The sequence below is a fragment of the Megalobrama amblycephala genome, linkage group LG12 (genome assembly GCF_018812025.1).
Source record: "Megalobrama amblycephala isolate DHTTF-2021 linkage group LG12, ASM1881202v1, whole genome shotgun sequence".
NCBI lineage: Eukaryota > Metazoa > Chordata > Actinopteri > Cypriniformes > Xenocyprididae > Megalobrama > Megalobrama amblycephala.
In genome coordinates this window covers 7,859,694-7,874,922 of record NC_063055.1, presented here as the reverse complement: position 1 = coordinate 7,874,922, position 15,229 = coordinate 7,859,694, and the positions used below count along the sequence as shown (strand labels likewise).

General features: G+C 35.5%; 1 protein-coding gene across 2 annotated transcripts in view; it reads right to left on the bottom strand.

The window, feature by feature from the left end:
• LOC125280607 (tight junction protein ZO-2) overlaps positions 1-15,229 on the bottom strand; it is a 119,837-nt gene that overhangs the window by 97,369 nt on the left and 7,239 nt on the right. The window lies entirely within an intron of this gene.

Genomic DNA, 15,229 nt, shown 5'->3' with positions numbered 1-15,229 from the left:
GCAAAACAGGCCTAATGTCATTTGCTCTATGTATGTAGGTGGGTCAGTGTGACAGACAGACAGATAGATAGATAGATAGATAGATAGATAGATAGATAGATAGATAGATAAACAGACAGACAGACAGATAGACAGATAGATAGATAGATAGATAGATAGAGAGACAGATAGAGAGACAGACAGACAGACAGACAGACAGACAATCTATCTATCTATCTATCTATCTATCTGTCTGTCTGTCTCTCTATCTATCTATCTATCTATCTATCATCATTTATCTGTCTGTCTGTCGCTCTATCTATCTATCTATCTATCTATCTATCTGTCTGTCACTCTATATATCTATATATCTATCTATCTATCTGTCTGTCTGTCTGTCGCTCTGATAGACAGACAGACAGACAGACAGACAGACAGACAGATAGATAGATAGATAGATAGATAGATAGATAGATAGATAGACAGACAGACAGATAGATAGATAGATAGATAGAGCAAAAGACAGACAGACAGATAGATAGATAGAGCGACAGACAGACAGACAGACAGACAGACAGATAGATAGATAGATAGATAGATAGACCCACAGAGCGACAGACAGATAGATAGATAGATAGATAGATAGATAGATAGATAGATAGATAGATAGACCCACAGAGCGACAGAAGACAGACAGACAGACAGACACACACACACACACACACACACACACACACACACACACACACACACAGACAGACAGACAGACACACACACACACACACACACACACACACACACAGACAGACAGACAGACAGACATACAGACAGATAGATAGATAGATAGATAGATAGATAGACAGACAGATAGAGCGACAGACAGAGCGACAGACAGAGCGACAGACAGACAGACAGACTGATAGATAGATAGATAGATAGATAGATAGATAGATAGATAGATAGATAGATAGATAGATAGATAGATAGATAGATAGATAGACAGAGCAACAGGCAGACAGATAGATAGATAGATAGATAGATAGATAGATAGATAGATAGATAGATAGAGCAACAGGCAGGCAGACAGACAGACAGACAGACAGACAGACAGACTGATAGATAGATAGATAGATAGATAGATAGATAGATAGATAGATAGATAGATAGATAGATAGATAGATAGATAGATAGATAGATAGATAGATAGATAGATAGATAGATAGATAGATAGATAGATAGATAGATAGATAGATAGATAGATAGATAGATAGATAGATAGATAGATAGATAGATAGATGTGAACATTTTAAAAACATTAACAGCCCATCAGTTCTTGATGCTTTTAGAAGGACAGTGTCTCTTTCCAAAGCTCATATATTCTCCCACACTCAGCATGCCGGCGGTCCGGGATGTGATGTATGTGGGCTCTGGCCTGAGGCATTGCTGTCCTCGTTAGTAAAACCACAGAGTTCAGTCCATCAATCTAGAGGCAAATGAGCCGCTGCTTTCAGACAGACTCATTTGACACCGGACCCCCATGGCTAACCTGGGAGGTCAGGCATACATAACACATAATACACAAGTACTGTATGTTGTGAAACACGACCACAATCAAAGACTTCTGACAGACACACCTGATGTCAAAAATCACAGAAATACCACAAAGAGCGTGCAAAGAGAGGGACACACACGTAGGGGTGTTCGATGAAGGCCATGGGCCGTGTCTAGCAGCAGTCAGACTCTGGGCTCCAGGCAGCAGGTCTGAGACACAGGCGACCGTTGCCACAAGCTGTGCAGACGCACAGAGAGCCTGGTCTACTGTAATAGGATGTGACAGCAAGAGAGGAGATACGGGCTGGAGCTGCCCCACTGCGAGGGGCGTAGGGGGCTGGTTAGCGGTGCTAGCAGTCACACAATCTGTCTCTTATAATGGAAGAAACAGAACAGACAGGACAAAACAGCCCACAACACAAACTGTCATCCCAAAAGAGACAGAAGGAGCGGAGAAGAAAACAAGGTTAGGGAGACTGGCCTCTTCACACCACAGGAGACTTTTCAGATGTGCGTCAAGCAAATGCTTATGCTGATATTTAAAAAGCAGAGATGTGCAGACGATAAAATGGTTAACTGGTATCTTTGTGATAGTCTATCACATTAACTGAGAACATGATGCACTAACACTTTTGGTCATCATTTTGAACACGATATTAATTTTGAACATGATATTCAACTCAATTCAAGTTTGTATAGTGCTTTTCACAATACAATATGTGCAGTATATCTTGTTTTTTATTCAAAGCAACATGTTAGTTGCATACATTTTTTGCTACATAAAGTGTGCTTGTCTTTTTTCATAATAAAAGTCACTTGGTTTGATATTTTGTTATTTAATTAGGGTGACCAGATGTCCCGTTTTTCCTGGGACAGCTCTATTTTTAATGTCACAACTTATTATGAAAAAATCATGTTTTGTCCTGTATTTTTTTTTTCCCTAAATTGTCTTTTCTAAGTGTTCATTTAAAAGCGAGTAGCAATCTTCTGTCACATGAGAATAGCCTAATCAAAGGTAGCCAGTCTCGTCATCATAGTATAATTTGGAGAACAAATTTACTATCCAATCACAATTCCTTATCGATTAATTTGGAGTTACTAAAGGCAGGATAAATTAAAGAGCATGGAGGAGCAGTGTCGCCAAGTCCGTGGTTTTCCCTCGGAATTGGGCTACTTTAAAGGTGTCCTAGAACTTCTTTTTACAAGATGTAATATAAGTCTAAGGTGTCCCCTAAATGTGTCTGTGAAGTTTCAGCTCAAAATACCCCATAGATTTTTTTTTTTATTCATTTTTTTAACTGCCTATTTTGAGGCATCATTAACTATGCACCGATATATAGGTTGCGGCCCCTTTAATTATCGTGCTCCCCGCCCCCGGAGCTCGCGCTTGCCTTGAACAGCATAAACACAGTTTACACAGCTAATATAACCCTCAAAATGTATCTTTAAAAGATGTTCGTCATGCATGCTGCTTGCATACATCGGATCATGTAAGTATAGTATTTATTTGGATGTCTACATTTGATTCTGAATGAGTTTGATGGTGCTCCGAGGCTAAAGCTAACATTACACACTGTTGGAGAGATTTATAAAGAATGAAGTTGTGTTTATGAATTATACAGACTGCAAGTGTTTAAAAATGAAAATAGCGACAACTCTCTTGTCTCCGTGAATACAGTAATAAACGATGGTAACTTTAACCACATTTAACAGTACATTAGCAACATGCTAATGAAACATTTAGAAAGACAATTCACAAATATCACTAAAAATATCATGTTATCATGGATCATGTCAGTTATTATTGCTCCATCTGCCATTTTTCGCTATTGTTCTTGCTTGCTTACCTAGTCTGATGATTCAGCTGTGCACATCCAGACGTTCTGCCCTTGTGTAATGGCTTGATCATGGGCTGGCATATGCAAATATTGGGGGCGTACACCCCGACTGTTACGTAACAGTCTGTGTTATGTTAAGATTCGCCTGTTCTTCGGAGGTCTTTTAAACAAATGAGATTTATATAAGAAGGAGGAAACAATGGAGTTTGAAACTCAGTGTATGTCTTTTCCATGTACTGAACTCTTGTTATTCAACTATGCCAATATAAATTCAATATTTAATTCTAGGGCACCTTTAACACTGTTGCCGCGGATTGTTTTTCAAGTCTGACGCGACCCCAAATAATATGATATTTAGCCCCTGGAATGCGAATTTTACCAGGGGAACCTCGCCAATAACACAGATTTTACCCCTTGGAACACAATTTTTACCTGGGAACCCTCCCTGAAATGCCTTTGAGCTAGTTTTATGTAGCAATTGTGTGGATTTGTTGGGAAAACCCGGCAACCCTGCGGAGGAGATGCAGATCAAGTCAGACGCAAAAATGTCAAAGAAGCATAAAAAGAGAAGAGCAGGAAAGAGTTATTATACACAATAAGTTGTGAAAAAAGAACTCAATGTGTTATCGAGATGAATAACACAACAGAAGCACTCTCAGTGCACAGTGCTGAATTCAGTTGTCTTTGCGTCTGAATGGTCAAATACAGACAGTTGACGAAATGCCCATCATGTGGAGTATCTTACATAAATACAGTCAGTTATAAATGTAAACAGCTTGGTGAAAACCAAATAGGTATATGTGTCAGTATATTAGATCTTAGCATTCATTCTTAAAGTGACAGCAGCCTAAAATACCAGTCTGTGTCATTACTGTTCGAACGTTAAAGGTGCCATCGAATTGAAAATTGAATTTACCTCGGCATAGTCAAATAACAAGAGTTCAGTACATGGAAATGACATACAGTGAGTCTCAAACATCATTGTTTCCTCCTTCTTATATAAATCTCATTTGTTTAAAAGACCTCCGAAGAACAGGCAAATCTCAACATAACACCGATTGTTAAGTAACAGTCGGGATCATTAATATGTACGCCCCCAATATTTGCATATGCCAGCTCATGTTCAAGGAATTAGACAAGGGCAGCCAGTATTAACATCTGGATCTGCACAGCTGATTTTCATTTTTAAACACTTGCAGTCTGTATAATGCATAAACACAACTTCATTCTTTATAAATCTCTCCAACAGTGTAGCATTAGCCATTAGCCACGGAGCACTATCAAACTCATTCAGAATCAAATGTAAACATCAAAATAAACACTGTACTTACGCGATTAGACATGCTCCATGATGAACACTTTGTAAAGATCCATTTTGAGGATCATTTTGAGGTTATATTAGCTGTGTGAACTTTTAAAGGGGCCGCAGCCTGAATCGGTGCATAGTTAATGATGCCCCAAAATAGGCAGTTAAAAAAATTAATTAAAAAAAATCTATGGGGTATTTTGAGCTGAAAATTCACAAACACATTCAGGGACACCTTAGACTTATATTACATCTTGTAAAAAAACATTCGATGACACCTTTAAGGTTTCTGTCCATCCCGTCCCGTTTTTAACCATAACAAATCTGGTCACCATATATTTAATGCAATAAAATTCATGTTGCTTTTTGGGTCAACACACACATGTTGGGTTTTCATGATTTATGGGGACATTCCATAGACATAATGATTTTTATACTGTACAAACTGTATTTTATCCCCTAGCCCTAAACCTCCCCTTAATTACAACCCTCACAGAGATTGATCTGCATTTTTACATTTTCAAAAAACATCAGTTGCTTGATTTATAAGCTGTTTGACCAAAATGTCCCCACAAGGTCAAAGATTTCTGTTATCACCATCCTTGCGGGCACATTTTGTCCCCATAATGTAGGGAATACATGAAAACACACACACATACATTTTAAAAAACATAATTTATTATTTTTTATAAGCCATTTTCCTCATGGGGACCAAAAAAATTTCACCACAAGGACAAGGATTTTGGACATTGCCATTTTGGTGGGGACATTTTGTTCCTATACCTGAACAGATCTCGTTAGGCCACAAATTCACATTTATATGGCACAAAGATAGAGAGGAGTACATACTCATACACAGAGATCATGTGATCAGACATCATCAGATAATCTCAAGTGTTGAGCGGATAAACATATACACACCATACATTTCATAAGAGGATTTACTAAGGACAAAACATAACCCTTATTTGACCTCTTATCAGAGATGGAAGAGAGTAAAAGACAGTTATAGCATGTGTGTGACAGTAAATAGAAACACAGAAGGTGACAGATCCTTCAACCTCAGTCAGTGTGTACAAAAATCCATCCCAGAACTCTTGAATTGGTGTCAGTCTTTTGCTCAGAGAGTGATGTGTGTATTTTTGTATTCCCGGATGCCAGCAGAGCTGTGTGTGAGAGGGGATTTTGAGTTGGCAATGTCACGGCCAGACGTCAATCTCGAACTGACAGCGGAGATCAGACTCTGACGTGACACCCCCCTATTCAACTGACCCGCAGGGCTCACCCGAGCCTCATCTGCTCTGACTCATGAAAACAACCGCACACACACAAAAGCAAGGCTACATTCTCAAACAGACGATGGGGCAGACAGACAGAGTATGATAGAAAAACACCTCCAAGGTCCTGATTCAGTAATCCTTGCACTGAAGCGCAGTACTGATGATGATGTTGTGGCACTGTGCCACTATGATGAAAAACATGATGTCAGTGATGCTTCAAGCTTCATATAACAAAACATGACTAAATGCTAATATTCTGTTGAGCAATACAAGGCCGTTTACAAGTGCATATGATAACAGCAAAACAACCAACAAGAAAGACCAAATGACTGCTGTTGCCATGACTTGCGGCAATTTTATTTCTCATAACTGCAACTTTACTTTTTTCTTATTTTGAACTTTGTCACAATTACTGTTTTTATATAATTTTACTGAGAAGCAGAAACAAGCTTCTATAGACTACAGTCGATCTGATGTATACTGCATGCAAAAGTGGCAAAATAGTCTCAAACAGTAAAAAGTTTGCAAGGTCTTTTCAAATAACTGAAAGATACTACACACATTTCTGCTGATTTAGTATTTTCTTTACAGCGCATCATAAACTGACTCTGTGGCGCAATTATTTGTTTTTTCCTTGTTTATCTTTTATTGTGTTATGAACTATTTTAGACAGACCTACCCCTAAACAGCATTTGAAACCGTATACTGTAAACTGTGTTTGTCCGGAATAAACTTCTGGACAAGTGTACTAGAAAAGTCCAACAAGTACACTACCATTCAAAGGTTTCAGCTTGGTAATAGTTTTAAAGTTTTTGAAAGATGTCTCTTCTGCTCACCAAGGCTGCATTTATTTAATCAAAAATACAGTAATATTGTGAAATATTATTACTATTCAAAAGAACTCTTTTCTGTTTTAATATATTTTAAAATGTAATTTATTTCTGTGATCAAAGCTGAATTTTCAGCATCATTACTCCATTCTTCAGTGTCACATGATCCTTCAGAAATCATTCTAATATGCTGATCAAGAAACATTTAATATTATTATCAGTGTTGGAAACAGTTGTGCTGATTAATATATTTGTGGTTTTTTTTCAGGATTATTTCTATTAAAGGTTCAAAAGAACAGCATTTATTTGAAACAGAAATATTTTGTAACATTATAAATGCTTTTACTGTCACTGATCAATTGAATGCAACCTTGCTGAATAAAAGTATTAATTTCTTTTAAAAAAACTGACCCCAAACACTGAATGGCAGTGCATACTTTCAAAAGACACACAGATTTCTCCTAAACTCTCTACAGACACATAAAAATGCTTCAGATTATACACACTGGGGTGCAGAAATCAATGTAAGAGGACAGATGTCAGCATAACTTTGCCCCCTATTCGAATTTTAAACCCTGTTTGTTAACGCATGAGCAGACGCACGGACTAAAGGGATTTACATGCCAGACCTGTCAAAATAATACAAGCTTTCCACTTTTTTCCCCTTGAAGGCCAGCGCAGTAATTGACAAGAAAGCCTCCGCATGCTTTTCAGGGATAGTTAGAGTCGTGCTGTCATGCAGATCTTTGCACATAACTTTTTATACACAAAGGAAGCAATATCTTATTATACTCTGGCAATATCTTATTATTTACACCGGCAGTCAGAAGTTTAGAATAATTAAGATTTTTTAAAGTTTTTGAAAGAAGTCTCTTACTGCATTTATTTGATGAAAAATACAGTAATATTGTGAAATGTTATTACAATTTAAAATAACTATTTTCTATGTTAATATATTTAAAAATGTAATTTATTCCTGTGATGCAAAGCTGAATTTTCAGCATCATTACTCCAGTCTTCAGTGTCACATGATCCTTCAGAAATCCTTCTAATATGCTGATTTGCTCCTCAAGAAACATTATTATCAATGTTGCAAAAACAGTTGTGCTGTTTAATATTTTTTGTGGAAACTGTGATAGACTATCATTTAAAACTTTGGGGTAAGATCTTTAAAAAAATATATAATAAATTAATACTTTTAATCAACAGGGATGCATTAAATTGATCAAATATGAAAGTAACAACATTTATAATGTTATAAAATATTTCTATTTCTAATAAATGTCTTATTTTAAACTTTCTATTTATCAAAGAATCCAGAAAAAGTTTCAGTTTCCACAAAAATATTATGCAGCAACATATTATTTTTAATGTAATATTTTTTTCAACATTGATACTAAAAAGAACCATTATTAATAATAGAGCTGATAATAAATGAACACTAATTCAGCATATTGGAATGATTTCTGAAGGATCATGTGACACTGAAGACTGGATTAATGATGCTGAAAATTCAGCTTTGCATCACAGGAATAAATTACAAATAGAAATCAAACTGAAAACAGTTATTTTAAAATGTAATAATATTTCACACTATTACTGTTTTTTATTGTATTTTGATCAAATAAATGCAGCCTTGTTGAGCAGAAGAGATTTCTTTCAAAAATATTTAAAAAAAATTTAAATTATACTCAAAACTTTTGACCATCAGTGTATATGTGACATTAAAAAGTGCCAGCCCTCGCAAAACAAGAGGAAAAACGAATTTCTCAGGTGATGCCATAAGGACACGTATTTGTCCTTGAAATATACATCCAATGTGCAAAGTACAGTAACCTGCTGAGAAGGCCAATCGTCTTCCACCGGCACCGCAGTGCACCTGGGCAGTGGTTCACAGCCAAATGCCAGTCATGAATATCGGTGCCAACTCCACCCAGACTCCCCTGTGTCATTCCTCAATGCAACTTGCCAACATTTACAGCAATGTTTATCCAGAGAGGGCCGTTTGATTGACAGGGTGGAGGACTCAAGTACTGCAAATAGTCTGCACAAATCACTCATTTCATTTGTGAAAATGATATATCGTTCCTTGTTCATACTGTCTGACGTGAGAAAGTGTTGTGTCATCTCCACGTGTATCTGCCAAGGTCTGACCCATACAGTTATTATATAATGATGGCCCGCAGTGTTCTCAGTACAGAGGTTCAGGAAAGAGTAATTATGGGCATTGTGTCTGCGCTGCCTGCTTGTCCCGTTCCCTCCACCATCTGTCTGTGGTTAATTACCTCTCTTTTTTTCTGTGATCAAGATGAGAGCAGTGGGGGTGTTGAGAGAGCTGGAAAACAAGAGGAAAGATGAGATCCGATATACTAAACTAATGTTGTGTCAGATAGTAGTAAATAAACTATTGAGTATCAGTTGTGGTGCTCATGTGGGTGAAGTTTGTCCAGCTTGTAGTTTGCAGCATTTCTTTACGTACAGTGTAGTATAACGTGTCTAATAAATGCCCGATTCATGAACAAATCCATCTTTTGAGTCATTTTTTTAACCCTCTGGTGCTCTTCGCGTGACGGTCAAAAATGTTGAAAAAACACAAAAGAAAATTTTTTTCTTTTTCATTTCAATGAAATGAATGTACTATATTTTAGTTTATTTAAATGTTTTTTATTTAATATTTTGTATTTATATTTTTATGGTACTAAATTTTATTTACGCTGTAGTTATAATCCATTTATTCACTTTTACGTTTATTGTTATGAAAAATGCACAAAAATACTATTTTTAATTTTTATATGAAATATATATATATATATATATATATATATATATATATATATATATATATATATATATATATATATATATATATATATATTTCAAAAACACGTTTTACTCTAAAACAAAGTTGTGTTCCAAATTTACGCTTGATATCTCATAAAAAAATGGGCTTTCAGTAAGATTTTGTTTGGCCACAGTAGCAAAAGTTTTCACTAGTTGAAATCCGTCTCCCATTCATTTCATGCAGTCATTTTTGACGGCGAGGAGTTCAAGTGTGACTATTTTTTCAGGACCATTTAACCTTTTCGAATCATGTCCAAAAATTTTAGATTTTGTGTTCAAACCTTTACCAAGTTGTGCATCATTCCGATGAAGTAAAAAAATTCTAAAAAAACAAAACGTAACATTTTTCGGTCAAAAATGACCGAAGTGCACCAGTGGGTTAATTGTAAATTTGAAATCATTGGTTTATTCACAAAACCTGTCGTAGCGATTCATTCAAATGTGGTTATTGGGTTAACACCTAACTAACTAACTCACTAATAATAATAATAATAATAATAATAAAAATAAAAATAATGTAATAATTAATAATAACATATATTGATATACTGAATTAATCATATTCTGCATGCTGCATCATATAATATACATACATATTATATAATAATATATTATATTTATATTAAATATTATTTTAAGTATTAAATTTAAAATTGATTGTAAATTTTATTTTTTTTATATATATATATATATATATATATATATATATATATATATATATATATTTATATTTATATATATATATATATATATATATATATACATATATATATATATATACATATATATATTGTAAATTTTATTTTTTATTTATATATATATATATATATATATATATACATATATATATATATACATATATATATATACATATATATATATATATATATATATATATATACATATATATATATATATATATATATATATATATATATATAGATAGAGATAGAGAGAGAGAGAGAGAGAGAGAGAGAGAGAGAGAGCATGCTGATTATGATTATATAAATAATAAGTATATCAGTATGGACAACACCAAGACTACAGGAAAACACAATAACATCAATTATGTTTTTATTAGAATTATATGTATTTTTTAAATAAATCTCCTGAATAGCCTGAAAAAATATGAGTTGACTTACTAATAAACACAAAGTGTCATAAAGTTCAAACTAACTGATTATCATGTCTACATCAGCAAACCTGTGAAAAATGTGATCTTACATTACACGAGGATTCCTTCTCCTGACAGACATCTGAATCTCAGTTAAAACGGTGCAGGGGATCTCCAGAAGAGGGAAGGAAAGAGGAAAGACAGAAGGCTTGGGAAGGATTAAAGGAAAAAAGATGATGAAGAGGAGGTCAGAGGAGGCCATGGGAAAAGAGATAACGACCCTCTCATGTTAACCCTCATCTGTGTTTCACAGGTCACATGTTGGCCCTTTTTACCAGCTAGTCTTTAAAAGTAGACAGATTTGCTATATCTCTGGTAGCATATCATAACCAACAGGACAGGGTTTAGCTGGTTAGCTTTAGTCCTGCTGGTAGATGTCGTAACTACACTGTCAAGAGCATCTTGAAAAGTAGTGCATTTTGACAAAACACATACATTAAAATAATAATCCATTTAAAGGTGCCCTAGAATTAAAAATTAAATTTTTATTGGCATAAGAGTAACAAGAGTTCAGTACATGGAAATGACATACAGTGAGTCTCAAACTCCATTGTTTCCTCCTTCTTATATAAATCTCATTTGTTTAAAAGACCTCCGAAGAACAGGCGAATCTCAACATAACACCGACTGTTACTGGATCATTAATATGTACGCCCCCAATATTTGCATATGCCAGCCCATGTTCAAGCATTAGACAAGGGCAGGACGTCGGGAGCTGCACAGCTGAATCATCAGACTAGGTAAGCAAGCAAGAACAATAGCGAAAAATGGCAGATGGAGCGATAATAACTGACATGATCCATGATATCATGATATTTTTAGTGATATTTGTAAATTGTCTTTCTAAATGTTTCGTTAGCATGTTGCTAATGTACTGTTAAATGTGGTTTTAAAGTTACCATTGTTTCTTACTGTATTCACGGAGACAAGAGCCGTTGCTATTTTCATTTTTAAACACTTTTAAACAGTCTGTATAATTCATAAACACAACTTCATTCTTTATAAATCTCTCCAACAGTGTGTAATGTTAGCTTTAGGCATGGAGCAAAACCTCAAACTCATTCAGAATCAAATGTAAACATCCAAATAAATACTATACTCACATAATCCGATGTATGCATGCAGTATGCATGACAAACACTTCGTAAAGATCCATTTTGAGGGTTATATTAGCTGTGTTAACTTTGTTTATGCACTGTTTAAGGCAAGCGCGAGCTCTGGGGGCGGAGAGCTTGAGCATTTAAAGGGGCCGCAGCCTGAATCGGTGCATTTCTAATTATGCCCCAAAATAGGCAGTTAAAAAAATTAATTAAAAAAAATCTATGGGGTATTTTGAGCTGAAACTAGACAGACACATTCATGGGGGACCTTAGACTTATATAAAAAACGTTCGATGGCACCTTTAATAATAAATACATTGCCAATAAAAAAGATTGGAAATAAATATTTTATTTACAAAATGTATTTACATTATTTTATTAGATCATAGAAAATGTTAGTTTTATCAGTGTCTGATTATTTTTGGAGGGCTCTTAATAAATAAAACAGACTGGTAAAATAATATTTTTCCTAGTATGCAGGTTGCATACTTCCATAACTGTATACGCTAGCCGAGCAACTGCTTTTAAAATTAATGTGAATGATAATAGATAGATTTCTCCAGTTGTTATCAAAACAGCTGGAAGGAAGAGCCTGCAGTCAGCAGGGTTCACAGGTCAGATGCTGTGGCCCAGTTTGCTGCTGTTTGCTGCAGCACAGAGCTGCTCGGTGGGAAGACGTTGACACCGTGACGCACTTAAATCTCTTTAATCTTTCCCATAAAATACAGCAGAATGTCACATCCCCCGCATGAATCTATTAAACATGCCCGCCCTGCACAAGTAATGTGACATAATTCTGGAAATGGCAAATTACTTCCCAGCAATAAGATTAATCGAGTATATCAATATGAAAAACTAAATAATAATCAGCAGAGCACAGGAGAACACATAAATGTGACTCACCATGTGACTCAGTATGTGTTCATTCTTATTAAAGTGTGCAGCCTTTACTTGTGCCCTTTAAATATACAAAGGTTAAAGGGCATTGTCTGAATGTCACAGTACAGGCTGTTAATGAGCAAATTCCAAAAATAAAAATTTAAGCAAAATATAACATCTTATTTCTTATTTTTTATATATATAACCAGGACATTCAAGGGATAGTTCACCCAAAAATGAAAATTTAGTCATTACTTACTCACCCTCAAGTGGTTCCAAACATGTATGAGTTTCTTTTTTCTGTTGAACACAAAATAAGATATTTTGGAAACCAGACAGTTGATGGTACCCATTGACTTCCATAGTAGGAAAAGAAAAAATGGGTGCCATCAACTGTCTGGTTACCAGTACACAAACTCAGAAACTCATACAGGTTTGGAGCAACATAATGATGACATAAATTTCATTTTTGGGTGAACTATCCCTTTAAGAGGAGAATCAGCCACTACAGCACATACAGTACTACATAAACATATACATTAAAATAAATGCATACTCGTATACCCCTGAGGGATAGTGCAAAACAACACTGGCATCCACCTGGAAGAAAGAAATCATCTGGATGTTTTGTTTCAGCAATTTATTTCAAGGTCAAAATGCCAAATGATATCCAAAATCTTGCTTGAAACAAACTGCGACCTCATTGTGCACTTCACTCTATTTAACATTCATTATAACGACATCCATTATTTACGCGCTCATCAAAATTTAAGTAACGAAAACATATTTAAGCTTGTCTGTTCCAAATGGGTTCGCTTTACTGAATACTGACTGCTCGGGGAACCACAGTGACCTGACACATATTGACGCCTGCGGACAAGCTCGGCATCCTAAAAACGGGACACACGATTGCCGTCCTGCAGGCTTCAAACATTTCAGCCTTGAGAAAAACGTCAGTGAAGATCAGTCCTCCCATTCAACATGGACATGCAACTATTGCAGTTCTTAGAGATTTAAAAGCAGATTAACTAACGTTGAAAATCAACATTAATGTCATTTCACAGGGTCATTCGGGATCAATGCAAAGTCTCAATCGGCTCAGGGTTCATTTGCATTTTGCTGATGTTGCAATCTTTTCCAATGCTTAAAACAAAGAACAGTCTATTTTGGTGTACCAATACACCTCTGGGACTCTAAATGTCCTTGAATCACATTTTCAATAACCTTTAAAGCATTTTGACAGTATAAATTAAAAAAAATACAACATCTCAAACAAAAAAACAAACCAAAATTGATCTGAAAATCATCTAATTTTACCCAGATTTGACAGCTATAAGAAAATGGCAAGAACAGTCTACCGTCATTTCATTTGAACAATATTTATGGCATTTCAAAAAGGTCATTTACAGAAAAAAAGAAAAAAGAAAAAAGTGCCACTGTCAATCATATAGCCTTGAATATGTTGGGCGGAGATGGGCAGGAATGGGCTTGGTGCTCCATTATGCAAAACAGCAGCTCTCTGGAGACCAAAGTATTGGACCTATTGGACCTGGAGACAGAACTATTCGATCTATTGGACCTCTGGGAATAAACAGAGTTGGATGAGTTAAACTGGCCTGCTACAACCTGGTCGTTGATCTACACATCCAAATTGATCAATCAATATGGAAGCATTAATCTGGGGAAGTGATGTGGTAACACGTCCAGGACAGACTGATTAGAAAAAGAAATACGTCCTCCCACTCGCCTTGAGCCGGGAGATTCACAGCGTTTGGGATGGGAGGGAAAATGCCTCCACTTAAACCCACACACAAACATGTATTAGATGTTAATTGAAGCAACATTGTTTAAACAGAATTAGTGGTGACACAGTTATGCTGTGCTATTAAATATTGACTCTAATTACAGCCCTTTAAAAGCAGAGAGAAAAGTGCCAGGAAAGTAGGCTAGCAGTGTGATGTGAAAACATCAATTTTGCTCTTTATTTCATTTTTAATGACAGTTTTGCAGCTCTAGGATCTTGTATGTAGGACTCCAAAGCAAATAAAAGTAAATGAATGTCTGTCGTTGGGTGGTCAGCGTGGATTTATCGCTTGTCAACACTTGCTGTTTTCTCCTCCAAGGTCACAAAGACACATTGGCTTGTGAAAGAGGCACCAAACATATCATTCCCATGATCCTCAGCACTTCTGAGCTGACGCCACACACACCAAATATATATAAATAAAGCCTCTGTCTATTATGAACAGACATACAATGAGTCCCCAAAGCCGTAAACACAAAATTTAAAAGAACAGAAATTAAAAAATATCGATGGCAATGATGCAGCATGTAGTATTAATTGAAGTATTTAATGTCAAACCGATCACAATACTTATTGACACAAGATATTTGAACGTACGTGAATGTGAACGAGATCTGAACCATGATTTGCCACTCATTTCCACAAAA